Here is a 16375-nt window from a genome sequence, read left to right on the forward strand (position 1 = left end):
AATTCTTAATGACACATTGGAGCATGTAGTTTTTTATTCTATTCCTAATGGTTCTATTTAGTATATTGAATATGAAAATTAAATAATAGTTTGATTAATTTCAAAGGATGGATAAAACTCATTTATTTATTTGCACTTTGAAAAAAAGAAAGGTAACTTCTGTAACTCTCAGTTTTGAGAAATCAAATGTGTTCTTATTTAAGGAAAACAAATAACTAATTAATTAAATTAAATAAAAATGGGCATGGCATTTTAAAAAAAAGTTTATGAAGAGGTTGGGGTTCGAATCCCCTTTGACCCTAATATCCAAGTCAATTGATCTAGATTCTATACTCGCCCCCCACCCATGACCATTCATTCTATGGTGTCATTGTAATGGAAATGGGATTTGGCCCTCTCTATATAAACCATGGGGGCACTAGTCTACTTTCTTGCAAGATCACAATCCATTTGTTGATGAAGCTTCATCTTGGTGATCTCACTCTCTATATAGAATAGAGGGAAAAAGAAAATTAGAAATGGAGGGGTTTGTCAATTTTGTTCTAGGCCGTCGGTGATCATTCATACCTAAATAGTTATATTTTTTAGAAGTATAGAGTGGGGCCATAGGATAATATGGTGAGTGTTTTGGTTAGATGAAGGGAAGAAGAATAATGTGTGATACTTGAACAAACATTTTCTTCTACAAAAAACAATTCTCTCCACCAACAAGAAGTCCTCAACCTACATGTGTGCTAAAATGTTGACACACTTTATGAATCATTATATCCAAGATTTCTCAAGAATGAGGTCTCAAATGGTGACACATATCTCTCTATTCATGGAGTGCAAAGGTTTATAATGGAGACCCTCAATTTAGACCTAGTTTGTGCCCATGCAAGTACACCATTAAATGAGAGGTTCAAAGAGAAAAATCAAGAGTGCTAGTCTCCATGATCATCAAATATGCATGCAAATGAAAATGGAAGCTATTCTATATGATAACAATGCATGAAAGGAAACTAATCTATGAAAGGAAATGCAAATGCAAGATTATTCTATGAAAGGAAAATTTAATCTAATCTAACATGCAAGTGCAAGAGTAATCTAAATGGATTGCCATAGATGCATGAGAGAAGAAGACAAGAAAAGAGAAGTTGCAATGTCCAAGCTCAATAGCTCAAGCTCTCCTCCAAAATCACTCTCCAAACTTGCAACATAACAATAATATCTTGATCTATGAAAATGAGAAGGAGAGGGCTCCTTGTAAAGGAAAGTGTGGAGAGGAATGTATCCTCAAGAGAAATGTGGGATAAATCACTAAAAAGGAAAGTGAGAGGGAAAAATCCCACCACTTAGAAATATGTGCAAAAAGGAATCTTTATTTATTTTTATTTGATTTATTAAATTTATTTCCCTTTTTCATAAAAAAGAAAGCTTTAAGTGGGGGTTTATTTATTTAACTAAAAGAGGGATTTTTTTAATTAAATAAAATAAAATAATTTAATCAAAAGATAGATTTTAATTAAATAAGATAAAATTATATAATCAAAAGATAGATTTTAATTAAATAAGATAAAATTATTTAATTAAAAGAGAGATTTTCTTCTAATTAAATAAGATTATTTTATTTATTTAAAAGGGATATTTTCTTTTAATTAATAAGATTATTGATGAAATGATCAAACCTTAGGAAATATTGAAATAATTGAATTAATTATGATTTGATCAAGAAAATTTATTTGAATTGAAAATATTGTAAGGCATTGATTCAAGAAGTTGATAAATTGATTCCATCATTTGATAAATTGAAGAATGGGGACCCATAGTCTAGGTGACTATTTTAGGGTGCATACATTTGCCCCTCTTTGATAATGTGTGATCTTTATGGGAACATGTAGTCAAAGAATGTAGTTGAAGTGTGAGATCAATTTGGGATTTATATCGGATTGGAATGTGGAAATATTTGAATATAAGAATCAAAGAAATAAAGGTCAAGATGACTTCGATGTTAGCTTACCCAATTTAATGTAGCAATTCCATGCTTGCATCAAGGCATAGATGCCGGGATGACCATAATAATGGTTGTGCAAAAATAGTCAAGGATGATGCCTAAAATATCCTATGTGTTTCAAGAGGACAACAAGAGACACTCTAGAGTTTCAAGACCACACCCACAAGCAAAAAGAAAAGAAAACCATGCCCCATGTCCCAAGTCCTCTAGCTATGCATACCGAAGAGACTTATTAGACAAGGACACTCAATGAAAATCAATAGCAATCATCACATGCATTAAGTGTGTTAACTAATACTAAGTTTTGAGGATAATTATTGAATGCTTGCAAGTAGGTAAGATCACATGAAAAAACTAGGTAAGACCAAACCGATAAGTGTTGAAAAATACTCGATGTCAGGGGTTGTATTGAAAACTATAGTTTGGGTGGTGTTAAAAAAAAACACCATTTGCGAGGTAACCTAAAGACTAATGCAACCAAGAGATCAAAGATAACACAATTATTCCCCCTAGACAAAGACACAGACCAATTCCAAACCAAGGCAACAAGGACAAGGCATGATGGAGAAAGGTTAAGTGTTGAGGACACATGCTAAGAAACAAGGGTGCAAAGGCCTCAAGTAGTGCCTATTTCCAGGTTTTTACCACTTGGATTTTATTGCAATTTATTTTTATTTTTTATTTTTTCATTTTTTCAACTTTTACTTTTTATTTTTTTGGAATATATAACTTTTTTTGGAGATACATCAAAGCGCCTATTGCTAGGTTTTCACTAAGATGATCATTTTTTCAGGATATTTTGTGATTTTTAGAATTTTTGATAATATATCATTTTATTTTTTATTTTTTCAAGATCAATAAGTATGTACAAAGGATGCCTCTAGACAGAATGGGCATCATGGATAGAACTTCTTCAGGTGCAAGACATTGATAGGATCATGGAGTTGCTGTCCCATTGCTATAGACAGTAAACAAGCACCTGACCCAAAAGTAGTTGTAATGATGTAAGGTCCAAGCAAATTAGGTTCAAATTTTCCCTTTTGATCTCTATGCCATTTATTATTAGGATTTTCATGTAGGAAAAGATCTCCCACTTGGAATTCTCTAGGGAGAACCATTTTGTTGAAGGCTTTGGACAAGAACTTTTGATAAACCCTTTAGAAGTTCTAACTCTTGAAGTCTCATGGCATGATAGTCTTCATCTATAACTAGACCTTTGAGGGAAACTCTAAGTGAAGGAATCTCAACCTCTAAAGGTAACACTTCTTTAGTGCCATATCTAAGGGCAAAAGGAGTAGCCCCAATAGGAGTACAAATACTCATTCTATAGGCCCACAAAGCCAGATTTATCTTTAAGTGTCAATCTCTACCACTCTTACAAACTATTCTATGTAGGATTTTAAGAATGGTTTTGTTTGATGCCTTTGCTTGGCCATTTTCTTGTAGGAAGTAAATGGAGGACCAATGTTGTTTAATCTTGAATTTCGTGCAAAGTTGTTTAAGCTCTGTATTTTTGAATTAGCCTCCATTGCTAATGATAATCTCAGAAGGCACTCCATATCAATAGATGATATGGTTTAGAATGAATAGAGAGACTATCTTGCCCAAGGCAATATAAATTGGGACAACTTCTACCCATTTAGTGAAGTAATCAATAGCAGTGATAATAAACTTGTGTCCACCTGATGATTTGGGATGAATTTTCCCAACAAGATCAAGGGCCCAGGGCTAAAATGGCCAATGAGATAGAGAAGGAATGAGCTTCCTGCTTGGAGCATGTATCAAGTTACCATGTTTTTGACACTTTTCACATCACTTTGCAAAAGATACTACATCAATCTACATCGTAGGCAAATAGTACCCCACCTTAAGCAACCTTCGGGCCATGACAAGACCATTGGAATGTCCCCCACAAATGCCCTCATGGATGTCAACTAATGCTTGGTCAGATTCTTCCTTTTCTAAGCATCTAAGAAGTGTTCCATCGAGACCCCTCCTATACAAATCACTAGAGATAAGGGAATGGCAAGAGGCATTTTGGGTAAGGTTTTTGCATTTAGATTAGTTAAAGGTTTTAGGTATAATTCCATCATGAAGGTATGAGTAAATGTGTAATGCCCCACCCGGAGATCCTTGGAAACAAGGATTCAAATCAAGCCAAGATATTTTTTTTTTACAAGTATGAATGCACATGACAACATCATACAGGGATCACAACGATCGCAACGAAAGACTTCAACACAATCCCGACAACCAACGAATCTCCGAACGCCACTACCTAACTGACACACCCAACAAAAGCCAACAACCACCACAACAAGATGAGGGCACAAGAAATGACCACTCATCAACAAAACACCAAGCTGGGGTAAAATGCAGAATCTCAAAATTTGGCTAAGCCTGAAAACCTGAAGCCCTAAAAATTGGCTAAGTCTGGATTTCTGAAGCCCTAAAATTTCCTAGAATCCATAACTTATCTCTGAGAGGTCTAAAACCTATCTCAAACAATTTGTCGCATATATTAAAATATATCTTAATGTCAACTTATACTTAAACGATATATTTTAAACCCCGAAGGACTACAACAGAAACCCAAAAACTAAATTTCAAAAGAAACCTCCTAAATTCAAAATGCAACAACATAGGCTTGAAGAACACCCAAAAGGGTATCCAAAACCACTCTCAAAAAGATCGAATCATGAAGAAAAGTGCCCGCTGATGGCACACGCAGGTTTTTCACAAAAATCGTGCGACACTTTTTACTAAGGGAGGGCGACACTTCTCCCTTACTGAGTGTGACACTTCTCAAGAAGGCGTGCGATACTAGAAAAGTATCGCGTGACATTTCTCATAAAGCCATTCGACACTCTTCCAGTGTCGTACATCACTTCTCCAGTAATGCGTGCGACACTTTATAGTATCGTACGACATTCTTTCTATGGGCGTGCGATAATTTATCAGTGTCGCACAATGCTGAACAAATGTCACCCATAGAAAGTAAAAACACTTCTAGAACTCAAAAATGGGGAAAAACTGACAAAAGAACCTCCACACTGGGGAGTACCGGATCCATGAAGGCTCAAGGAATGAACACTCGAGAGCAAGAACAACATAGCAAGGAGAACATCTATCCATCTAAACTACAACAACAAAGAACACACTGAAATAAACATCGCAGAGAACAAAAGCAACATCACAATGAACATAAATACATCTCAGGAACAAAACAACCAAACTAAGTACGCTGTTCCTCCCAACCATCAATAGCATCATAAGACCATCATGGGTCTTAGCCATCCCCCGCCCATAACATCCCAAGCCACCGACTAGATCGTCGGTACTATCGTAATAGGGACGTCACTACCAAAAAAATGCAACAATAATAGCATAAGAAAATCTAACATGCTAGTGATAACGCATAAGATAATCCTATAGTAGATAACATCACCTATCACATCCTAAACAACAGTAAGCAACAGATATACTACTAAAGCAAATAACATCATCTAATCATATGCTAATCATCATGATAAGGGAATGCATAAAATAAACTAACATCATCTAAACATGATATACAAGCATCCCAATGAAAGCATAAATCACAAGGAAGCATACTCCGAAACCTGAAGTACCAAGTGAAGACATCCAGCAATGGTCGCACTAGGACAAAAGATCGTCTCTATACACCGATCCCTAGCAGTGGCGAAGGTAGCTACGCCTCCAACCACGTGGCACCCGTAGGTCCACACCCGCCGTGCTGATGGAGATAATGATCCAACCACAAACACACATAAAGAACAACATCCAAGGCTAACACTCACGCCAAACAGTATGATGGTTGCAACCAAGAACCTAAGACAATGCAAGGAGTACAGGTCCTAGTCAGACACTCAAAAGGCTGCTAAGTAGGGGCTGACATCATGGAGAGTCGCTTGGAATCGACAAGCCCAAGCTAGTATAGGCAGCTACTCTTCTCAACAGAAGGCGCACAACCTAGGGCAGCTACTCTTCACGACGAAAGGCGCACAACCCACACATTTTAATTATCTTGTATTTATTACCACCCAAAGTTTTAATTTAATTATCACTTATATAAAACTTCCTCTGCCAACCGAGAAGTAGTCACCAAGTTACAGGATAGAAGCCCCCTCCATATGTTACCCTACCCTACCCATGCTCATCCTACGACAAGTGCCCGTGGGCATGCATACTCCCATCCCAACCCCAATGATCATAACTTTCAGCAAATCCACGGAAGATCAGGCCTCGCAAGTCACCCAACAAATGTACGTGTACGTACTCATGTGTGGCGCACCACCATCACGAAGATCATAACACAAGGACAGGAATGAGAACACAATGCAAAGAAAAGACCCAACTGAAAGCAACATAGGAAGGACAAATTCTACAGGAATCCCAAAGCCAATAAAATCATACATCATGAAATCACTCAACTGGCCTCAATCCGAGAGTATGGATTCTACACAAATCCCAATGATGAACAAGACCAAAAGACATGAACTTACTCAACCGGTCTCAATCTAAGAGTATGGATTCTACACGAATCCCAATGTCCATGAAACAAGGCAAAGGTCCAAAAGAAAATCATAACGAGTATAAAATCACTCAATCGAACACAACGTCGGGAGTACGGATGCAACACGCATCTCAATGCAACATAAAAGTGCAAAAGTGGTCTGACTAATATCCAAATGGATCAGCCAAGTCCACGACCCACATTGTGCCAAGAAAACTTGAGAAAACAGGGCAGCACACAAAACGAGGTAAAAATCCCAAATTTTGGAAAAACTTCAAAATTAAAACCCATTTGGCCTTTGGATTCAAAAACCCCAAAAATCCAAAAATAAATGAAATCAAACACCGTATGCAAAAACGGCCAGCATAACGGTGCAAAACTCCAACCCTCATCCCAAAAAACAAGGAAATGTTCATACCTGCCCAACCGGGTAGAACTAACATACAGAAATAGAGGGGAACACTAGTTCTCAGCCTCCAAACAAACAGCTACCAAAAATAGAAGCAGAAACGAAGCAGAAACAATAAAACGGGAAAGCCCTACCTCACAGCCAAAAGGGCAAAATGGGAATCTGAACCATAAAATAAATATCTCGCAGAAGTAGCTGAAAATTGCAGCAATCCAAGGTTTCCTTGAGCTGGATCCAACGAGCCCAACCTCGCGACGATCCCACGCCCGTAGCTCCCACAACGAACAAAACAGTAAATCGTCACGAAGAGGATTTTGGGTTTTACTCTCCAACTTTCCAATTTGAAAGTGAGAAGTGAGGAATTAAATTCCTTTTTGGATACTTATTCACTTTTAGGGTGAATAATCGATTAGGGCATTTAACCAGCCAATCCAGTTAAACCTCGAATCGACCCAAATGAAAACAGGCTATTCCTATAAATAGGAATTCATCTATGGCAAAGCTGCCAAAATTAAAATAAAATAATTAAAAAGCTCGAAAACCCAAAAACACATAAATCTCCTAAACAACTTTCGCGACAAAGCGAAACTCTAAATGCACAGACACGCTTACTGGTCTAATCACATAATGCAAATGAGTTCGGATTTAATAATCACCAAAAGGTTTAAATTAAACATTTAATAAAGGATATGTCGGCCATATAAGGACAACATTGGTAAAATATGAATGGCTGAATCACTAACTCCATGTGCCACTGCCAGGGATATAAATCCTGCACACTAAACAACACGATCAAGTGCAATTGCATATAATAACATAGCCGAAGCAATAAATGCATTAAATCACCTAATTTAACCATTTATTTAATTATATTAAAATAATCTATTTACATCACTCATGTTCGCATAAAGCATAACAATGCAGGAATGAAGTAAATAACCATAGCATTAAATCCATCATATAACATAATCAGAGGTATGTCCAAATACCAGATAACTAGATATCATCATAAAACCCACTATCATCTCAAAATGGCATCATCATGCAATATGATTAACTAAACAACATAGTAGTCTAATATCTAGGATACTGGAATCAAAGAGTAACATTTGACCCTCAGGTCATCTCAAATGTAAACATAACATGAGTAACAAATATCTCTCTAATTAGAAATATAACAAGGTAAATGTCTGCAACACATAACCAAAATAATCCCACATGAACAATCCATTTAATTACTTACGCATTAAATAAGGCACTTAAAACACATAAGCGAACATAGTCAAAAACATGACTAACCATTGCTACAGGAGCCTAGTCCAGTGTAGCATGGTAAAAGTACACAGTGCAATCTCTGCACACATCTCAGGGTAATCATAGAACAACCTCACGATACCACATCGATCCTGGTAACCACTGGCACAAACCTTAGTGAACCAAAAATCACATCATAATCTCATAAATCAGTCAAAAGCATAAATAAAGCAACTAATACAAAAATATAAATCCAAACACCTCGACGGTGTAGACCACTTAGGGTCACAATCATGATCCATCAAAACAAAAGATCAGCAAGGTTGCATCCATCAGGACAAATTACAAAAGTAAAATGGGAGAGGCACTACAAAATGACACCACAATGGGATGACTTACAACCAAAAAGGGTACAAATGACATGACTTTCTTGGGAGTTATGGATAGGGTGATGTAGCTCTTCCACTAGGAATCCAAATCTGGATTCATGTTGCTCTAACTGAAGGAGTGAAGCAAGTATAGCCATTGCATCAACTCCTTTGTTTTTTGTTCCAGGGATTTTCTGAAATGTGACAAATGTGAAGTATCATTTCAAGGAATCAACCATTTTATTATAAGATACCATTTTCTCAATTTTATTTTTTTGATATTCATCATTGACTTGGTTGATTATCAACTGTAAATCCACATAGATGTGCAACTCTATGATCCTCCATTATATGGCCATCTTAAGTTCATTTGTTAAAGATTCATGCTCAAAAATGTTGTTTGTACATGTGAACAATAACTTTTAAGAATTAGGAACCATGTACCCATGAGGAGAAACAAACAACACACCATCTCATGAACTGTTTTGCATAAAGGATCCATCAAAGAAAATCTTCCATGTTCTTTTAGCCATATACATGAGGTATTAATCTAAGAAGTCAACTTGAATAGGTGCATTATCTTGTATTGGTAAATCAACCAATCGATCTTCTATGGCTTGTCCTTTGATTTCTTTACACTCAATATACTCTATGTCAAAATCTGAAAGGATAATCATCCATTTAGCAAGTCTACTAGTGAGGGCAACGTTGACTAGTAAATACTTAAGTGGATCTATTTTTGCTATGAGGTGTATAGTGTGCGCAAGCATGTAATGTCATGACTTTTGGGAAGACAACACAACTGAAAGGAAAACTTTCTCAATGTTGATGTAGTTAACCTCATATGAAACAAGAGTGCAACTAATGTAGTGTATTGCTCTTTCTTTCCCATGTTCATCAAGTTGATCTAGTAATGCCCCCAAGGAAGATTTTTTTTGCTGAAATGTATAGAATAAGTGGTTTCCCTAGGATAGGAGGCATTAAAATAGGAGGATTTTCCAAGTCTTTCTTGATTTGATCTAGGCTCTTTTAACAATCCTCATTTCAAACGTGTAAGTTCTTGTTGAAAGGTTGAGTTCTATCTGCCAACTATGAAATGAATCTCCTTAGGGACTAAATATGTCCTTGGAGACTAATCATTTGACTAATGTTTCTAGGAGGTGGCATGTCTATGATTGCTTGGACTTTTTCAAGGTCTACCTCTATTCCTCTTGCTAAAATGATGAATCGTAGTAGTTTTCCAGAGGTGACTCCATATGCACACTTTTAAGGATTTAACCTTACTCAAAATTGTTCCATGCAATCTAGAATGACTTCTAAATCATCTAAGTGTGTGCCTCTTTTCTTAGACTTGGCCAAGGTGTCAACCACACAATCTTCCACGTTTTTATGCATCATGTCATGAAAAATGGTGGTCATAGCCCATTGATAGGTGGATCTTGCATTTTTTAATCCAAAAGGCATAACATTCCAACAATAGGTACCCCATGCATAAGTGAATGCAATCTTTTCTTAATATTTAGGAGCTATCTTAACCTAATTGTATCTGAAAAAACCATCCATCAAGGAATAAATCTCATAACATGTAGCGATATCCACTATCATGTGTATGTTTGGAAGTGGAAAATCATATTTTGGGAAAGCGTTGTTAAGATCTCATAAATCTATGCATACATGAATGGATTTTTCATGTTCAAATACAAGTAATATGTTTGAGATTCATTTGGAATAAGCTATAGCTTGTATAAATCCAACACTCAATAGTTTTTCTAATTCTGCTTTGACTAGGAGAACTTTGTGAGGATGCATCTTTCTCAATTTCTATTTAATTGGTTTGCCACCTAGAACTATGGACAAGTGATGTATGATACAATGATTTTCCAACCTTGGGATATCTAAATAAGTCCATGCAAAGTTGATCTTCTTTTTCTATAAGAACTTAGTGGAAGCTTCATTTTCTTGTGGTGATAATATGATTAGTGTCCAACCCTGGGATATCTAACTAAGTCCATGCAAAGTTGATCATCTTTTTCTATAAGAACTTAGTGTAAGCTTCTTTTTCTTTTGGTGACAAGGACTGAGCCAAGTGTACTATACGTGGAGCCTCATTCGTACCCAAATTGACTACTTGTGTTGCTTTAATAAGAACTAAAGATCTATCTTGAAAGTAGCTAGGGGAACAATCAAGTACCTCATCCTTACCACCTTAGAGAGGTTTTCACCCTTGGATACATCATTTATTTTTACTTTTTTTGGTTTTGACACTGCCACTCAATGGTTTTTGCCATCAAAACTCCTATTCTTTTGATTTTCTTTTCTTTTTATTTTGTGACTAAGGTGCTTGATGTCTGGCTTTGTCATGCTGGTAGTCGATTCACTGGTGGAAGAGACTATAGGTTCAATGGCATTCAAGTAACAAGCTATCTCATAATCATTTTGAAATGTTAAGAGCTTAGGTTCTTGATAGCGTTGGGACCAATCAATAAGGTTAGGATGGACAAGACATAAGTCAATGATTGGTTCAAGGTTGTAAATGTGAATGATATCATCTTTGGTGACCAAAGAGTTAGAGTCTGTCAAGTATCCCTCTAAGTTAGCCAAATTGAGATTTATCCTAAAAAGTGAAGAATAATCCACTAAGGCAGCATGTGGGTTCAAATATTCTAATCCTACACACGACTCGTCAAGTACCACAATTTGAGAACTATAAGTGTGGATGACATCAACATCCATGTCAACTATAGAAGGCTCTAAGAAGGAGTCCTACTCATACTCATATGAACTTGCTACTGAACTTTGACTAGGATGTTTACACCATGAAGGTTTGAGACATCTTGATTTGGAAGTTCTAATGTTGCCAAGGGTAACACCTTCTCTTTCCATCAAAAGAACAAGATTATTTCATTGAAATTATCTTATAGGATCTTCTACATTTGATTCATCTTGTTCTAAGGTTGCAATTGTCTCATGAGTGACTAGACTATCTAAATCTCCCTAAAGGAGATTAGTGGAAGGGACCCAATCTTCACACATATCTTGTCAATTTTTCAAATTAGGTATGTATTTTGGTTCATCTACACTATCTAACTCATCAAGAATAGGAGTAGTGTTCTTGTTGCAATTCAGAAATCCTAGGCCAACCATCTCCTTAGACTTGTGTCCAAAAAGAGCATGATTAAGGGGTTTGGCTCTAACATCTAATCTATGACTAAAAGGGCCATGTCTAGGATAGCCCATTTGTTTGACAAAAGTATACCCTCTTCCATTACCCTCTTTCATAAGCTTTAGGAGAGGGAGAAAAGTTCTCATTGTGCATGCATTTCTCTTCTTTAAAAATCCAGTCTCTAACAACTGCCTCTTCTTTCTCATCTTGAACAGGCACTAAAGACTCTACAAACATGCCAAATAAAGTCATAGCTAAAGATGAAGGTCTCATTTCTTCTGGAGGCTTTCCATAAGACATAGGTAAAACTAGTAATGTTGTGAGAGAGTTGAGTTGATACCCCCCATGCCAAGGTCTACTGACTTGAACTTGTCTTTACATTCAACTAAGGTAGCATCAAAGTCTTCTGCTTCTCTATTTAGGGGAACATGAGCACTCACTAAAATTGAGTTAACAGATAAAGTGTTATCCCTAGGTATACAAATATCTATTCTATTGTAAGGGAACTTAACACACTAATGATAGGTAGACAACACCACTTGCATATTGTGAATCCATGGTCTACTGAGTAAGATATTGTACGCAAGGGGAATAGTGTCAACCACTTGGAATAAAACATTTTTTTCAATAGGGCCAATCCTAATTGGTAGGACGACCAACCTTTTGGAACTTCTTTTCACATCATCATAGGCTTTGATAGTGATCTTTTTCCTGGTATCTATGATTTTTTTAGAATAACCCAACTTGTTAAAAAGACTCAAGGAACAAATCTTAAGCCCAACACCCCTATCTATCAACACACACCTAACATGGGTTTTGTGGATCATAGCCTCAATATGAAGAGAGAGATTGTGTGGGTGGCTCAAAGATTTATCATCATCCTCTGAAAAGGTAATGTAATGAGGGCTAGCAATATGGTTAACCATGTTTTGTAATTGATCAACATCTAAGTTGTTAGCAACATTTGCTACATGCAAAGCATCCTCTAGGACTTGCTTGTGTCTTGAGGACTCAAATATCAAAATCTATGTTGGGGTTCTTTACAAGTGATCGACAAGATTATAGCTCAACTTAGGATTGATTGTTAGTTTTGAGGTGACATTCTTGGATGTCACATGCTTTGGTTTACTTGGTTGACCCAAACTAGGTCATCTAATGACAGTGAAACCTTGACTTTGTGTGACAACATTGAGAGTTTGAGATGACATTCTAGAGTTAGGACCCCTTAGCACCACAACAAGTTCTTCATCAAAGATAGGAGAAGAGTCTATGTCTAAATCATAACCATAGGGATTTTTACCCCTCATCATGTTGATGTTTTCTTCTATGAATTCAAGCATGTTGATAGTATTTTCTACATCTATGTAAATTTAATTGACCTTAGCCTTGCAATTCTTAGGTTTAGAAGTTTCCCCCTTCTCTTTCTCATACTTGGGAAAAGGTTCTTTGAATGCCTTATGATCAACATTGGTTTTCAATCCATCCACCTTAAGTTTTCCATTCTTAATGAGATCTTGGATGATATATTTGAGTTTCCAATAGTTTTTAGTATCATGTCCAATGCCATTGTGAAACTTACAAAAGGATTTATCATCCCACCAAAATGGCTTAACATCAGATATATAATGCTTTTTGGGATCTTGAGTATGTACAAGGTTGTTAGCAATGAGTGTTTTCAAGACATCCTTATATGAGTCACCAAGTTTTGAAAATTGATGTCTCTCTTTCTTAGCCTATCTTGGTATCTCGGCATGTTCTCTTGTTGATTAGATGCATTGATTTTCATGGCTTGAATAACACTAGAAAAGTGGAGAACAACTTGATCATTGGGTTTGGAGGATTCCACAACTCCATCATTGACCACTTGTTTATTTCTATTCGAATGTGAGTTATTTCCTTTATCTTTGTTAGGGTTTTTATTTTGACCATTTTTGTTTCCACATGTTCTTTCAAAACATCCTCAATCCTACATGTAGTTTCAACCATGGTGTCAAAGGAATCAAAAACCATCTTCCTAACTTCATACCGCATTTCAAGAACCAAGTTGCTAACAAGGATGTCAATCTTCTCATTTTAAGGGATGGTCCTAGAGTAGCAAGAGCATTGTCATCTCCACCTTTGTAAGAAAGTGACAAAGAATTCCCCTTGATTTTTCTTTAAGTTGCATAAATCCAACATGGTGATAGATCTTGAAAGGTTGTATGCAAAGTGTTGGAAAAATCTATGGATGAGATCTTTGAATGTATTAATGGGGGGATTTATGTTAGTGAACCATTCCATTTCTTGACCTTTAAGACTCCTTGGGAATAATCTCATGAGGTATGAATCATCTTGATGGAACTCAAAACTCATGATATAGAATTGACACACATGATCATGTGGATCTCCATTCCCATCATACTTGTCATATAGAGGGATCTCAACCTTTCTAGGAAAGTCTTTCATATTAACACTTTTGTCAAAAGGATTAGGACAAGTTGAATCAAGTGGGAATGAGCTCTTCGATGCCAACATCTTTTCCATCATACTCTTAATTTTTTTCATCTCTTCTTCTTAAGATGGACCTTGCTTCTTAATCTTCTTGTCCACATAAAAGTTGTAGGGAACTCTAGTGCCCTTGTTGATTAAACTATCTAGGAAGTTGTCTTTTTTCTCTCTCTCTAAGTATATCTCCACACACTACTAGAAGAGTGGTTCTTTTTGTATCTTCATGAAGTCTTGGGAGTTAAGATAAAAACTTGAGCTACTACCCCCATATTGTGAATTGTGATAGGCATGTTGTGAAGGTTGTCTTGAATTCCTAAGAGGTGTTTATCTCCTATAATGATCATGTCTTGAAGCCCTCCTTCCTCGAGGGCTAGGAGATTGTGAATGTGTTCTTGAACATCTTCCATGTCATGGAATCTTAAGAGGGGTGGATGGAGCAGAGTTGTTTCCACCACCAGTACACATGTTAAATTGATCATTAAGTTGTTGAGCCAAGAGTTTATCTTTCTTCTCTTGGTAGGGTTTCCTTTCTATCTCCAAAAATGTTTTTTTGTCCAACTCTAGGAGTCTAAATCACTCTTCCTTTTTAGTTTGTTCATCTAGGAAGGCTTTCTTTTCATGCTTAGTTTTCTTAAGTCTTTCACTCATGTATCTTGAAGTTGTTTTGACCAGGGAACTTGGTCTTGAATGTCTAAAAAAGTAACTGGTGTATGTTGCATTCACATGAGTTTCATAAGGTTCATCATATTGGTCTTCATGTTGTGATTGCTCTTCTTGATAGGTTTACCTCTTATCTCTTTTTGCCCTTCGGTATGCATCCATATATCTAGTTGAGATAAGGCATGAGACTGATAAATTTTCATGGGAGGGGCTACCAAACAAAATAGTATCTCTATGTTTTTCAAATAAGTCATTGAGGTGTTTATCTATTTCTTCCCTCTCTCGTCAAGTCATTGTGTAACTCATATCCATATCTGGGTGACAAGATGCTAAGGGTGTACTCAACTCACTAAGGTTACTCTTGGGATCAAACCAAACTTCTAAGTTGTTCTTAGGTGAATGATCAAATACAAGTTCTCTTCCTTCATGTTTTGGGCAAGTTCAAACTAAGGGTAATTGATTAAAGACTACTTGAGGTCACTTTCCTTGATCTACTTGATATCTCATTGTAATTGGCATGAAAGAAAAGGTACTAGGTGATAGGATGACCCTAAGAAATGTTGGTACCAAACCAGGATAGTAAAAGAGCTCACTTGTCCAAAAGAGAGGTGATAAGATATAATTTTGCAAGAGGCATAAACCAACATTGTCATAGAGGTGTCCACTGAATAGGTGAATACCCTAACACATATGGATCAAGAGGAGGATTTACCCAAGTTATATTTATTGAATTTGAATTTGTATGCAAGTAAGTGGACAAGAGATTACTGAGACTCTCCAAGCATGTTATCAAAGGATCCAAAGGTTTATCTTCTCAACAAGGACAATTTCTAGCTCACCAACTCCAAGCAAGGTCACTTGTGAAATCAAATATTACTAGTTCAAGAGGTCAAAAAATAAGAATCCAGAGTGTAAATAGGCTTCTAATAATGGGGTAAGTAACCCGATCTGACTTGAATTAACTGAGGAAGGCTGAAACTGACAAGCTAAAAAATTGAGCAAGTAAAAAGTTGGTTTTCAACTCGAGAACTCAATTTTTGTTCATTTTAATTGACCAACTAGATGCATTAATAGATTTTTAGCATTGATCAGGCATGCAAGACATCAATCAGGGAGTTCAAGAAAATAATTATCTTCAAACAATGAGCAAGGGACAAAGCAACCTTGCATATGAACAAGAATAGTGATGTAGTAGTCTACTCCTTGAGGACTCTACTTGTGTATGTTCTCAAAATATTTTTCAGTCATGCACATAGTCTTAAAAAGAGAAATTTGGTTGCACTATGGTTTGTAGTAATGGTCAACTCTACAACTCTTGTAATCTCAAGTGGGAAAAATCCAATCCTAGGGCATCAAGGTTTTGATACAGTCTGAGAATTGAATCAATTAGGAGCTGCTAAGGAGATTTGATCTAACAACTTAATAAGAGAGCACACATGTGGAGATTTCTTCCATAAGGGTATTTATATAGTAGTTGTTACTCCATGACATGAATGACTAATAT

Source organism: Cupressus sempervirens, chromosome 11, assembly GCF_028749045.1.
Source record: "Cupressus sempervirens isolate cs-2001-9-10 chromosome 11, ASM2874904v1, whole genome shotgun sequence".
Taxonomy (NCBI): domain Eukaryota; kingdom Viridiplantae; phylum Streptophyta; class Pinopsida; order Cupressales; family Cupressaceae; genus Cupressus; species Cupressus sempervirens.